Below are 13,168 nucleotides of genomic sequence, written 5' to 3'. Positions count from 1 at the left end.
AAACAATTCCGGGGATGTAGTTAGGATTAAATCTAGAACATTAGCCGAGTGTGCAGAGCATCGAGTAGGCTTCAGAACAAGCTGGTGCAGGTTAAAAACTAGGCAAAGGTTTACGAATTCATAATATTCAGAACAGCACTCTTGCGTTGAAGCGGGCTCAGTATGCCCGTTACCAGGAAAGGTAAATACCAGGAAATACCAGGAAAGTTATGCTCCCCGAGGAGCATTAGTGGCGTGGAAGGGCTTCGTGAACGTTTGAACAAAACGTGATAGGTGAAGAAGGGGGCCTGTAAATGACGCAAATGATAAAATTTTTGCGCTCGAAGCCTATGCGCGTGCACACTAGCTATAATGGAGACGCAAACTCAATTGCAGCAGCGGTAATCGAATCACAAAACCGATAAGTATACCACTGCCATAACGCGCATCACGGTCATGTTTATAAAAACGGTGAACACCCTCGCATTCCAAACTTTCGCGGTCTTCAATTTTGTTAGAAAGCCAAGTCTCTGTCAAGATAACAATATCGGCACTGCACGTGTAGACGACTGAAGATAATCATCCCGCTTGTTGCATACGCTCGAATATTTGAATACAAAAGAGAAAAATTTTTTTCGCCACCGGACCAGCGATCTTGGCGGCGTCCATAGGCTGGAGCGTAACCCGCGGTATCGCAGTGAAGCTTCAATTTAAATTTTTTTTCGCCGTCATCAGTTATAACGCATAAACTTGCCGACTCCTTTTTGTAAGTATATATTCCTCTGTAATCGTAGTATATAGCTGTAGCATACATAATCATCATATCACCATGTTTTATGTCCACTGCAGGATGAAGGCCTCTCCCTGCGATCGCCAATTACCCCTGTCCTGCTCCAACCGAATCCAACTAGCGCGCGCCAATTTCTTAATTTCATCGCTCCCCCTTCTGCCGTCCTCGACTGCGTTTCCCTTCTCTTGGTACCTATTCTGTAACCCTAATAGCCCAAGGGTTATTTGTGCGGTTCCATTGTTTTTTGCTTTTGTTGTCAATTACAATATCGTCTATACCCGTTGCTGTCTGATCTAAACCTCTCTCTTTCTGTATCTTGACGTTATACCTAGCAATCTTCGTCCCATCGCTCTTTGTGCGATCCTTCACTTGTTCTCAAGCTTATTTGTCAGTCTCGAAGTCTCTTCCCCATATGTCAGCACTGGTAAAATGCACTGATTGTACACCTTCCTTTTCAATGATAATTTAAGCTTCCAGTCAGGAGCTGACAATGGCTGCCATATGCGATCCAACCCATTTTTAGATTTCCTATGAATTTCCGCCGCATGATCAGGGTTCGCTGTGATTAATTGACCTAGGTAGACAAACTGGTTCACAGACTCTAGCGGCTGACTGGCGATCTTCAACTCTTGTCCCTTTGCCAGGCTATTCATCATTACCTTTGTCTTCTGCATATTAATCTTCAACGCTACTCTTACACTCTCTCGGTTAAGATCCTCAATCATTTGTTGTAACTCGTCTCCATAGTTGCTGTACTGAACAATGTCATCGGCAAACCGAAGTCTGATGAGATATTTGCCTTGGATCCTTACTCCCAAGCCTTCCCGGTTAAATAGCTTGAATACTTCTTCCAAGCACGCAGTGAATAGCATTGGAGAGATTGTCTCTCCCTGTCTGACCCGTTTCTTTATAGGTATCTTCCTGCTTTTTTTGTGTAGAATTAAGGTAACTGTAGAACCTCTGTAAATATTTTCCAACGTATGTACATAGGCGTTCTGTACTTCTTGATTACGTAATGCCTCTATGACTGCTCGTATCTCTCCTGAGTCAAATGCTTTTTCGTAATCTATGAAAGCCATATAGAGAGCTTCACTGTACTCTGCAGATTCCTCAATAACCTGATAAATGACATGAATGTGGTCCATTTTATGGTGTCCCTTCTTGAAGCGAGCCTGTTCTCTTGGTTTGCTAAAGTCCAGAGTTGCCCTTATTCTACTGGAGACATTTTTGTAAATATTTTATATAATATTTGGAGTAAGCTAATGGGCTTATAATTTTTAATTTCTTGGACATCTACTTTTCTGTGGATTAGTATAATGTTTGCATTCTTCAGGTTTTCTGGGACCCTTGCAGTTGATAGACACTTCGTATAAACAGCCGCCAGTTTTCGAAAGAATATGTCTCCTCCATCTTTGATTAAATCGACGTTTATTCCATCTTCTGCCGCTCATGCTCGATTCATGTCTTGCAAGACCCTTTTCACCTAATCGCTAATTATAGGAGGAGTTTCTGTATCTTGTTCATTACTGCTTCTAATGGGGATATCCTGATTCTTCTGGCTATTGTACAGGTCAGTATAGAATTATTCCATTATTTTACAATCTCTTCAAAATTGCTCATGATATTACCCTGCTTATATTGCAGTGCATATATCTTGATTTGTCCTATGCCAAGTTTCTTTCTCCCTGATTTTATGCTGCGTCCATTTTTTACGGCTTATTCACTTTTTCTCACGTTATAGTTTCGAATGTCACTTATTATCGTCTTGTTGATAAGTTTAATTCTTTGTCGTTTGTTTAGTAGGTCCTTTGTTTCTTGGGAGGGCATTCCTACTGGTTGCCTTGGTGCCTTCATTCCCACTTCAGTTGCTGCCTTTGAAGCCAGCCTAGTTACGGTTTCATTCATTAGCTCTATGTCCCCTATGTTCTAAGGCGGCATATGTGTTTGCAACTACCAGCCAGAATCTGTCTCTTTTTACACATACTGCGTCTAGGTTGACCTGTTTATTCTTGATCAAGTTTGCTCTTTCTCTAATCAAATTGAGGTGAATCCTAGCCCTCACTAACCAATGATCACCGTCCTTTATCCTGTCTACCATTTCTACATGCTGTACTACGCTGGGATCAGCAGAAATTATGAAGTCGATTTCATTTCTTGTTTCACCATTAGGGCTTTTCCAGGTCCAATTTTTGTTGCTATGCTTCCTGAAAAAGGTGTTCATTATTCAAAGTTTATTCCTTTGTGCGAATTCTACCATCATCTCTCGTGTAGCGTTCCTATAATCGACGGCGTAGGTGCCAATTGCTTGTTGATCAGCCTGCTTTTTCCACACTTTTGCATTGAAGTCGCCCATTTGTACAGCATACTGAGCTTGCACTTTTCTCATCGGTAATTCAACATCTTCATAAAAATGATCTAGTTCCTCATTATCGTGACTGGATGTTGGACCGTAGGCTTGTAATACCTTTAATCTATACCTTTATTTAATTTTGATTACGACTACAGCTACCCTGTCATTAGGAGGTAGAAGGTCCCGATACAGTCTGACTATGCGACCTCCTTATGTATACTACGCACATGTAATTATCTGTATTTTTACTATGCAATAAATTCTGGATTAAGAAATTACGAAATAATGCTGTAGAATTCGTCAATGTAGCCCGCTATGTCCTTATTGATTAGGAATCCTACCCTGTATTGCTTCTTATCTAGGAGACCTCTATAGCAGAGGATATGTCCGTTATTCAGCAATGTATAAGCCTCACCAGTTCTTCTAATCTGACTAACGCTGATGAAATCGGAAACAATGTCTGACAGTTCCTCAAAGAGTCCTGCTAAGCTAGCCTCACTCGAGAGGGTTCGGGTGTTATACGTTTCAAGGGTCAGTTTCCATTGGCCTCCTGTCCGGACCCAGAGATTCTTCGCACCCTCTGCTGCGTTACAGGTCTGACCGCCACCTTGGTCAGCTACGCCGCAGCTTCTGGGGACTGAGGGTTATTGGGTAATTGAGCGAGTCATTTGGGAGAAAGTCATTGTGCAGCGTACAACCTAGTATATGATCCCACAGGCCCAAAGGCACAGAAGAAGCTGTATTGTAAGATCTCAAGTTCGACGGCCTTGCTTGTTGGAAATAATTGCAAAACAACCTACGCACACTATGCAGGCTATCCGGAATCCAGACCCTGTCTTCTTGAGTTATCACACTGCCACTGCATCAATGAGCCTTACACTGCGTGTAATATTCTGAAATGTTGCTGTCACATTGGACGAATCGCCCTTACGGCGAAAGTGCGACCTTATTTATTGTTAACCCGACGCAGGTAAGCCCGTGGTATGTTGTACTTCTTGCCACTGAAATGGGCAGTCGCGGCGGGATATAGATCCCCCAACATAGCGTTTAGCCGCGCTAGGCAGTAACCGGCTAAGCCACAATGACGCGTTCCGACAACACACGGAACGTTCTCGTGTTAGATGGGCTTCTCGTTAAAGGCACATAAGCTCCTAAGATGAAATTTTCGAAATTCACTTGGATGTGATTAAGAAAAGTATTCGTTCACGGAATGAAGTGTGGTGCATGTGTAACTGTACAAAAGACTTTACTCGTATTCTTATCATCCAATTTCGAAAAATTTGGCGCGGACGACCAAACCATGTTTGAGGTGTTTCAAAATCATCTTACATTGCATGAAAATACTGACCCACGAAACAACACGAAAAACGTGTGGCCCCAAATACCAACTTGAAGGAAAAGACGCTGTTGCCGAAAGTCGGCAGATCGAAATCGGTGTCGCATTGGCCTAGCGTGAATGAGCTTTAAGCGGCTGCTAAGACCACCCTGCTTCTTATTCAACTTATTCATGTATGCGATGTCTATTTTCGTTATCTAACTCATGTCCTTTTTTCCGTATATTTCCTTCATTTCATTGACCTTTCGTCTTTCATTTTCAACTGCTACAACTGCTCTTATCGCGCGCGCACAAATTGAAATGCCGTGGCTAATAAATAGAAAGCAAGCACATATACATACACACAAATATAATAACGATATAGCGGTAAGGAATAGATACTCACAGTAACATAACGTCTCTTGTTGACCACGATCGCTGAGTCGAAAGTGAAAGAAAGCAAGACTGGGGTGCCGAAATCGAGCGCGAGGCGCACCACCACGTCCAGCGGGTCAAACTGGTCGGAATTTGTCAGATTATTCAGATCCAGGCCAATCGAAGTCATCCACGCTATGAGATCCTCGGTCTGCAATGACATTTAATTTGTACCACTTTCCATCTCTGTCTCTCTTCGACGCGCGTCTGTTCGATACACATGGTGTCCCGAATATCATGCAACGAGCTCTGGAGATAATTACATGATTTAACGGAGTATAACATCAAGCACATGTGGCTTTCAGTGGAGGTGCAGCTGACGTCAGAGTGTTTCTCTTGTTCCTGTTATTCAATTATGTACTGTAAAATGAAAATCTTGTGCATTATTTGTTAATTCTCAAGTTTACAGTCAGTATTGCAGTATTGATTTTTTTTAGCTTTAGACACTATCTGAATATTGCCTGTTGATGAAACAAATATCTAGTCCTTTAGCTGAATACTTAAGAGAGGCAAGTATTACTCGCACGATGAATTCAAACATAGTCAACTTCATGAAGGGGTAGCGCAAGACGAGAAAAATAGAAAGCACAAAATACACAGGACAATGCTTAACTAGCAAAACATTTTATGAGAAAGCGTACACCAACGTGCTCTGCCATTGATGGCGTCGTTATCAGTGCACAGGTAAACAGCAAAAGCCTGCCATTTAATGCTATACTTCGGAGCGCTTTAAAAATGCAAATTCATTGTCATGCAAACCAAATGAAGGCATGCTTACACAACGCGTTCCTTTTTTTTCTTTATATGGCAGGCCTCAATCATCTCCATCGCAGTCTGATTGCTATGCGCGGAAAGATTTCTGGAATCTTCGAAGATGGGAGCACACCCATGTTCAAAGCAATGCCACGTGACATGTAAGTAGGCATCACCCGCTAGCGAGTGCCCATGACCTGACAATCTAATGATCGGCAGCAACCGGTTTGGCCGATATAGACGTGAGCGCAAGAAAACGGAAGTTGGTATAAACTACCATTGTAGAAGGCCCAAAAATGTGTGCTTAACAGTGGAGCCTTTCTCAGTAAAAGTGGAAGCAGCCTGTGCCAATTCCTATCAATCTTACCGCAAATTTCGCTCATCTTGTTAGTTGCGAGTTCAGCGCGATCATGTGTCTTGTCTGCCCTGCTTTCTATTTTTGTAGTCTTCGGTTGTACCCTAAAGTTATTTAGCCAGTAACAACTAGCCCAAATGTGGATTGTTCTACATCTCCAACTAAATTTTAATCTAATTATTGACTTGCTAATAAAACAATTTATTGGGCCTAATGAAATTATGGAAGTGTAGCTGGTGAGCTTGCAAGGGGCCTCTTGGAAGGAATTTCGAGATTGATACCAATCGGCAGATACTTGCTTTTTTAACGAAACTGCCTTTTATACACTGAACATTGAAGCACAAAAGTAAGTGCAACACCTATGCATTCTAACAGAAATTTGGGAAATAATTTTTTGAAGCCAGTGTCATCTTGGAGAATCATTTCAAGCGCATACATCTGGCATATACACCGGTTACTATTCATAGATTGCAATATGTGCTGTACACTTACCAAATAAAACGTTTAGGGAATGTAGATAAATATTATAATATGTGTTTTGATTTCTCATGCTAGTAATGTCCGCCTCATACTCCGCCGAGCCTGGTACTCGGGCGGGACGTCGATGCGTCCCCTAGGAACTGGGGCAGGACCCGGAGAGGCGATATCCGCCCTTCTCCTGGAACGCTGTGCCCCGGCCACCACATCCTTCTCTGAGCGCGCCCCTTTCTCCAAGATGGCGGCTCCACGCGCTCGCTTCTCTCCCTCTTCCTCGTCTTCTTACTTTGTTTACGCTTGTCATTCCTGACACTCACACAGACACACCGGCCACTTTGTCCTATATAGGTCTTGCCACAGGAAAGCGATACCTCATAGACTATGCTAACTTCACAGTCAACATACTGATGCCTATGATGATGGCGCAGGTGTTTTAGGGAAACTGTGCTAAAATGTTTAGTTTCTTATTTATCACTCGTTGCCGACAGTTTATTGGCTGAAAAGAACACGACGTCTACGCCATGGCGCTTGGCAGCATTTTTTTAAGCTGGGCGAAATCTTGTGTGCGTATCGAATAACAAACACGTTTTGGTCTGCGACTGTTTTCGTTATCTTCTGGCACTTGTTGCTTGGACTGAGTTGGTTTCAATATTTTTTCACAGCCCCTAGAGGTAAGTGATAACCGGGTGGTCTGCCTGTGTTACACTTTCTACCTGCTCCTCAAAATGTACGCGCAGTCCGTTTACGCACGTCTTTTTCTAAAGCTGACCTAATAATAATCAAGGAAGGTTTAGCGCTTTCCTGTAGGGAGCCAGCTTTAGGGAAAACCTGAGCACACGGACTGCGTATTAGTTTTGACGAGCAGATAAAATGACTAACAAAGACAGGCTACATGATTTGCATTATCGCAAGGGGTTGTGAGCAAATGTTGAAATCAACGATGTCCGAGCAACAAGCGACACCATATAAAAAGAAACGGTCGCTGACTGAGGTTCGTGTTTATTCCTTACGCACACAAGTTTCGCGTGGCTTCAAGAATGCTTCCATGCGCTATAGAGTAGGCGCTGTGGTGTCTTCACCAAAGAAATTATCGGCAATCAGTGTGAAACAAATGACAAATACATAAACACTCGCTGGCTAATAACAAGCTGTCTCACCTAGCATGTCATTGCCAAGAATGTGGCTTTAAATCATATTTAAGCGACACTGTAGTTTTATCGAGGAACCCAGCCGAGTATGCGCGTGAAATAATAGAAGTATCTCACAGAAGAAAAAGTCAGCCAATCGTCAATTTGGCTATGGGTGAAGGAATTTGAATACTTGTTGAGCACTTGTGGCAGCATCAGATAGGAGATGATGGTGCGCTTCAAATTGGAGTATGCGCCAAGAATACAGCAAGACGTCGGGTGGCTTGTCACGTGTTCAAAGATTATGGATTGCTCTCTGTCCTAATGTTTTTTCTTTATTTCAAATTGAACGTCACTTGAGAGTCAGCGCATGTTCCGTGTGTTTCTGCTACGTGCTTCGCCGATTCATGGGCGCTGCAGAAAAAATGCAACAAACGTGCTTCCGGCCCGGTGCTAAGCAATTACGGCATTTCCGGATGCTTGCACGGTCACCCAGGTGATGAAAAGTTGGCGGCATGGAATCTCCAACACGCTTTAGTTAGCTTCTGTTAATGCGTCAGCATTAATAGTGGCAAAGTGCAAAAAAATTGTATGTTTATGAAGTATGGGAAGCAGGTCGCGCAATGTACATACATACATACATACATACATACACACACACGCACATACATACACACATACATACACACACACATACATACATACATACATACATACATACATACATACATACACACACACATACATACATACATACATACATACATACATACATACATACATACATACATACATACATACATACATGTAGGTTTGTATGCGTGTGTGCGCATGCGGATGTGTGTAGTGATCCTGATGGTGGTCCGTTCTGGACCACCGTCAGTAACACTTTGCTCCTCGAAGAGGGAAGACGTGCGTCAAGTGACCTCCTGAAGAACACTTTGCAATGTGGCGAACGTGGTAGAAATCATCGATACAGACCCTCATGTAGGTGTGGCGCAGTTCTAACGCATTTTTCTGGCAGTAACCGCTGAATCACCACTGGATTTTATTTTTCTTTGTGTCGGCGCGTGTGAGCACATCTTATTCATAACGAGGAGTTCTATTCGCAAAGATGAAAAATATTGAGGTGAGACACCTTCAACGAAGGCAAGACAAATTGTATGCCCACCGTCCATTCCTGCACCTGTTAAAAAGCATTGTTCCAGGCCTGGTAACAACCTAAAAGCCAATTTTCCTTTACCCTGGAAACTATGATGCCCCGCTATGGAATTCCAAACAAGGTATAATGCACGCCTAATATTACGAGCAGACTAAGGCATGCTACAACAGTCGCGAGTGCGCGTGTGTGGCTCAAAACAGTCGTATTTTCTCGTAGGTGCATTAGGCATGGCTGGGGAGTGTCCCGTGCTCACCTCGTCACGCTTGGAGTCAACCATCGTTAAGCAGGCCTTGAAGAGTGCCGCCGCCTTCTGCCAGGCGGTCTGTCCTGTGGCCGGGACGGTGGTGGTGCGAGCGACAGATTTCCCAATGCGTACGATCTCCTGTGTCAACTGCGCATGGCACGGGCAGATGCTGCCTTACAATCACTTCAATATGTACTTATTTAATAGAATATAGAAACAATAAAAATAACGGTTAGGTTCGGGTTCAACTTGCTTCGACTTATTCCCGTACAGCTCCGGTTCTGGGGAGTATCAATTTTGAACGGTCCGCAAACACGCGAACCGGTTCGGAACGGTTGAAATTATGCTGTGTAGCCCTGTCGAATTGTCAAATTCCATAAGCAGGACACAAAAACGGGCTTACTGCCACATGGAAGACGGCAATTGATGTTTTACATAAGTATGTATTAGTGGGGTTAATGACTAGTAAGGTACAGCTGCCATTTCCATGAAGACGTGGACTTGCAGTCTTAGTCAAGTCTTGCATAACGTCATCCGTATAAGGGTCATGTTCTCGGCTAAGCCCCGAGCACCGCATATAAGCATTCTTTCAAGCGAGCAGAGGCCTCAAAAACGCGGCCGATCCGCTGCTCAAGGCTATATGCGGCCAGTGAGCAAATGCAACGTTTATGCAACGTGCAATAGCACGTTGACACGTTGAGAAAGTGCTACGAAGCAAAATCTGAAGGAGCGGTGAGTGAGATCCTGTGAGGGAGAAAGAAAAGCGAAAGGTAAAACGAGAGAACAAACAGACTAATAAAGAACTCATCACCTCTGGGGCCTCTGTGAGTTGTTTTGATAGCGGAATGGCCCAGAATGGGCCAAGAATCTGGCCCAGAATGGCTGTTCACTTCAGTGCGCAAAGATCATATGCTTGTGAAATAGCACACAGAAAAAAGCTGATATTTTGCCAGCACGAAATTGCGGCGGGGCTCAAAAAGAGACACGTGTTAACCACTTTACTCGCATGCAGATGACATTGAAGCACTTGCACCAACTGTACTATCACTACAAGTAGACACACATTAAAGAGCCCTCTCACACATTTCTGCTCATTTCACAAGAGTGGGAAATCACTGAGTCAGTTGAGGCGATTGTAAATTAACGCAAGTGAAGCTGAATGCCAGTAAGTGTAAGGGACATAAATGAGTGCCCCTCAGTGCCAACTCACAATGTAGACCAACTAGTTATCAATTAAAGGTGTAATAATATATGACTGTGAAATAAACCATAAGCCCAAGCACATTGAATTGATTTCGAAGTGGACAAGTATATGTGAAATGTTTGTGCAGAACGCATCTGAGTGTGTTTTGCTCGATTTAGTTGCTTCCTCAGATCATTATGTGTGTACGTCTGTTGACCTGCCTAGAATACATTGTTTACGCTACACATGCGCTCATTGTATTCAAATTGAGTAGGGATGGACTTTGGGACTAATAATGCAAATGAAATGTCAAATACGCTAGTTCTGTAATTCGAAGGGATAGACACATTCGCACGTCGTTCACAATTACTTATGAGTTACGTACATTTCAAATGTGATAAAGAATGCTCTGCTTTCTGTGGCAAATCATCGATACCTAGTTTCATAATGTTAGGACAGATAGGCGGGGGGGGGGGGGGGGGGGAGGTGGCTGAGCATGATGTAGGCACGAAGACGACGACGGCGAAAGAGAGAAACACGCGCACACATGCGCCTTTTTCCTTGCAAGAACGTTTAATCAGGAAAAAAAAATGGCTGGGGCTTAGCTAAGGTTAAGCCTGGATATATCCAAGCGAAAAGGTTCGGTGATGCTTATGGTTTAGCTTATGGTTATGCTTTATCATTTAGCCTATGGTTATGCTTACGGTTTAGCTTACGTTTATCGACACGTTCTTCTGGTTGTTCGGGTGTCTCGGACGCTCGTTGAGCTTTCAGGCTTTCATTTCTTCACTCCTTTTGAGCCAACTCTCGTGGTAGCAATTCTGTATCGGTAGCAACACTCTCGTCTCCTTTCATGTTGAATGCGCACGCCTAATCTCTGGCAAGCGGTTATATAGTCGGCCTCCGCGATAAACTTGCCCTTGCGGTGAACGTCAAACGATGACACATAGCGCGCGGCTGCGGCCATCTGCGCCACGCATGACGTCGCCAGCGGCAACGGCGAAAGGTCAGGCGACGGAGTCGGCGGCGGCCACCTGCGGCGTGCGTGACGTCACTCGTGCTCCGACATACGCCGGCTCACGTGAAGCGCGGTGTTGACTAGCGTAGTGAAGCTTTTCGCGTCAGAACACGCCCCTATTTTATACAAGGAGCGCTATTGCAGTTGGTCCGTACACATTCGCGTTCAAGTTTTTAGTGGTGCCAAATGACGGGGGAAACGCGGCAATACGCATGCCTCTCAGACGCCATTGCATATGGCCGCTCATCAGCATAATTCGCGTGGCTTGTCGCACCAAAAATCACGGCGGAAAATATCTGCAATGGCGACCCAAGCAATGTCACGCAACGTCAAAGTGAGATTTACAAGAACCAGAAAAAAGTATCAGCCGACAAAATTTCCAGCTCCACGTCTTGTTTCGACATCTTGATGAAAAGGCAAATTTTTGCAAAATTGCATTTTGCGAAATTTCCTCTTCCCGGCTCAAATTTCAAGACACGTGGCTTCTGGAAAGCCAATGCGAGGATCAACATGGTGTATAATGGCCGCCGTGCAGCAGACAAGACTGTCGACAAAAGAACCCCGGAATCATATCTGAAATGGCAACCGCAAGAGCAGCACCGTTGGCGCAACGAATAAAGTGATCAAACACAAATATTATGCCAAGAAAAGAACATACGAGGACGCAATTGTTGTCTTCATAGACACTGTTCATAAGTACGCGCTATGAGAAAATGATTAAATTTGCATTATATTTTACGTGTGCACCTTTCGACGGCGCACCAAGCTTGTGTAGTGACCAATGAAATCAATTTTCATTTCACTATCCGTAGCTTTAAATGCATAGAACACACAAGGGAAACATAGCTGGTAGCGAAGCTTCCACAGAAGCCCATAGGTGCAAAACGTGGCGGCTCATCGCCGGTTCATGGGCTTAGCGCCATGTATGTGACATGCGAACACTTTTGGCGGAAGAAAAAATAATGTGACGTCATATCCGTTAAAAACAGATGTGACGTCATTTTGTTGTCCAAGGCACGAAATTTGTTTTGGTGGCCCGTCATTTGAGCTGTATATTCAAATGCCTTGGTGTAAGACTTGATGGGCGTTTCATGCTTTCAGCGTGGTAAGCGATATAGGAAACGGCCAGCTGAAATTGCACCCCAGCACATTACATACTTTTTTCAGAGGTCGCCACAAGCTTTAGGTGTAGTGTGCTGGACATATCGTCGGACGCAAACCCCGTCGGCCAGCGCAGTCGGACAAAAACCACTAAAGTAAACAATTCACTGACCGTCATAACTCACTACTTCTGACTCACTACTTTTGCTAAGGTTGTGGCATCATTCCCCACATGCGGCAAGTTTTTTTTTTTTCATCCGCTTTCATTTCCGTTAATTTATCGTTTTTTTTTTTAATTTCATTTCTTAAGCACAAGTAATTTCCCATGTGTTGTCCTTTGTGTCCGTGTTTGTTGGCTTCTTATGACTAATAAAAATCGGGCCCTTCGGTTAACCGCCTTTCTTCTCATTTACTTTCGGTTTCACAGATTCAGAAGCAATGAAGCTACCCGCGTCACTAAATTCAGAACAACGTCGACAAGCATAACAGCACGACGTGTAAGGGGGAGTATTGTAACAGGTGAACTTTACGAGAGCGCCTTTCTTCACCATTATAGAGTTGCACTGCATAGCAAGTGATAGCGGCGTCCACACCTTCTCTTGCGATGGGCGCTAAAAATGCATTTACTTATACTAATATAAGTAAGATAAACTTCTCTCTTGTACGTTCGTCATGCATATGCAAAATTGAACAGGAAGGTTATTTTCGGTGAGCCAATCTTACTGTCTCTCTCTTGCAAAAACACAAAACACGCCTTCTTTCTTCCCATCTATTTGTTCCCTTCAAATAGAGCCGCGCTTCAATCGCTGCTCCCCTAACCACCCTTGGTGATGTCGGTGAGCATTTGTTCTGAACCGCTTTTCGGCGGAAACTCCGCTA

At 43.8% G+C, this 13,168-nt stretch overlaps 1 long non-coding RNA gene across 1 annotated transcript; it reads left to right on the top strand.

The window, feature by feature from the left end:
- Positions 1 to 5,688: 5,688 nt before the first annotated feature.
- On the top strand, positions 5,689 to 9,235 carry LOC140216394 (uncharacterized). The gene is made up of 2 exons (XR_011893053.1): positions 5,689 to 5,783; positions 8,960 to 9,235. It is a non-coding gene; the product is annotated as an uncharacterized lncRNA (long non-coding RNA).
- Positions 9,236 to 13,168: the final 3,933 nt, after the last annotated feature.

The sequence above is a fragment of the Dermacentor andersoni genome, chromosome 3, assembly GCF_023375885.2.
Source record: "Dermacentor andersoni chromosome 3, qqDerAnde1_hic_scaffold, whole genome shotgun sequence".
Lineage (NCBI taxonomy): Eukaryota > Metazoa > Arthropoda > Arachnida > Ixodida > Ixodidae > Dermacentor > Dermacentor andersoni.
This window is presented reverse-complemented; position numbering and strand designations above follow the sequence as displayed.